Source organism: Microtus ochrogaster, unplaced genomic scaffold (assembly GCF_000317375.1).
Source record: "Microtus ochrogaster isolate Prairie Vole_2 unplaced genomic scaffold, MicOch1.0 UNK387, whole genome shotgun sequence".
In the NCBI taxonomy this organism is placed as follows: Eukaryota; Metazoa; Chordata; class Mammalia; order Rodentia; family Cricetidae; genus Microtus; species Microtus ochrogaster.
The window spans coordinates 23,425-25,837 of NW_004949485.1; positions in this window are offsets into that span (position 1 = coordinate 23,425).

The window sequence follows — 2,413 nt, forward strand, 5'->3', positions numbered from 1 at the left end:
TTTTCTCTCTCTCTCTCTCTCTCTCTCTCTCTCTCTCTCTCTCTCTCTCTCTCTCTCTCTCTCTGTCTCCCTCTCCGAATTCAGGATCTTCTTATTCTTGGACAAAGAATGTGTTAGTAAAGCTTTACAGAATTTGAAAGTTTTCACAAAGAAGGATGAATTTGGAAGGTGCTTCCAGGAATGAGAAAATCCAAGAACACTACACAGTATTTTGTCAATAGCCTGTTTAAATTTCTTTATTATAACTACAAATATTAACACAAAAATTCATGCTAAGCTACTCATGTATGTTTTGTTCTAAGTTCAGGACCATGATTTATTTGTGCCTAATATTCCAGGAGTAAAGCAGCTTGAACCAGTCAGTTGCATGGTTTCCCTTCTCTCACTGACCATAATTGGTATGATGTCATTAGGTCTTTCAGGTCATAGGGTAGCACCCTCAGGGCAACATCTCATTATGAAGGAACAGTACTCTGTATGATTCAGGATGCCGAATGGACTTAAATTGGCATTTCTTTTTCTGTTCTGATCTGAGTGGTGTCCATAAGTCTTCCCCTCATAGTCTAGTTTGGTGGGATGCCGATGGCTATCTTGTGTGACAATGTATAGGAGTCTTTGCCTGTTTAATCCATATAGCTTCACAAAGACATCCTCATAACATGAAATATATTCACAAAATTCTGGGCCCTGAAATTGTTGAGAGATGGCATGAGAGTCTGCTCCTAAGGTAAACATTGTATTGCAGTATGTGCTGATCAGATGCAATGCCTGTGAACTATTTAGACTTTTTCAAAAATACATGAACACATTGATTTCTACCATTCTCATCCACATTTTACTTGTGGATTATTTCCCAATTCACATCTGTCTGGACCTGGTTTCATTGACCGTAAATGCAGAGTAGTTCCTTCAATTATTGTTTCTATGTTTGATGCATCTTCACCACTGAAGGTCCTGAGCACTACTTACACTATTCCTGAGTCTCTTTGCGATAGGTTTGCATCTGAAACCTGGATAATACTGTCTCACTGTTTCACTCACAGATGGAAATACCATGGTTTCCTCAGTGCTCAGATATCTTAGCTGAAACAAGAACCAATTTAGATGTGTTTCTGCAGCTATCTGGAGTGTTTAATTGGTAATTTACCTGTGGAGGAGGTTAGAAATAACTTCTACATTCCCCTCCTCTGGAACATCATGAATCAGTATCTGGAATTACTATCTGGAGAATGTCTATGAAGTTTACTATGTATGGAACATATACTTCCTATGGATGAGATACCTGATGACACAATTAGATCACTGAAAAGCATATAAAGCAATTACAGTCCACCAATGTTCAATCATATGAGAATACTCATGAGAAAGACTTGGTACACTGATTGGCATATGTATAAATTTAATGAAATGCATATGAATCTTTGTGGTTCTAAAGGATATAGAGTCAATTATAAGATACGGATATTTCCTATATATTGACAAGAGACTTAAGTCAGACAAGATATTATATTCCTTGATTATGTGAGGCATAAGAATTGAAAAAAGGACACAACAGAATTCCAAGTTTCAGCAGTAAGAAGTAACCATACCTTTCTTCACTGTAAGTGAACTCTGTTTTGAAGTCCCAGAGAGTAAGTGTTCTTGGAAAAGAAACTGTCATCACAAAAGGAAAAAACAAAAAATATGTATGTATTTACTCTGGTATCATGAAAAGTCCTAAGTAGTAATGACATGTCTCTGGTACTTGCCAATTTATTCCTATGAACCCAACACTCATTATCACCTCAGAAGCTTGAGGTCTCTTGCATCCAATATAGAAGCTGTGGTACTTCTAGCAGAATTGTAAAGCAGCTATGTACATGGACCTTCAGTTAATGCCTTGCAGTCATGTTAGATGCTATACTCATTGTGCTTCCAGAATCTATTCACCTGTGAATTAGAAAGTTCAAAATTTTCTACATATTAATCAATCTACATGTCACCATTGGAGGAAAGCAGTAATGTGCTTTGGAACCTCACTGGTGTTTTATGCATTATTTCTTATTTTTAATTTTTATATAAATTTGCTTATTTTACATAATGGCCACAGTTTCCTGCTCCCTTTCTCTCTTCCCTGTTCCTTCCCACAATCATCTCTCTTTCTACTCCTCCTCTATTTCTGTTGAGGAAAGGACAGGTCTCTCATTAGTATATACAAAATGTGGCTTATTAATTTGCAATAAGATTAACCATCCCCAATGTACTTTGACTGGGCAAGGAGACACATTATGACAATTAGGGTCCAAAAGACAGGAAAAGAGTTTTAGATATACCCTGTCCCCAGTGTTAGGAATACCAGAAGAAGACCAAGATACCCAATTCTAACATATAAGCTTTGGACCTAGACCATTCCTTTGCAGGCTGTGTGGTTGCT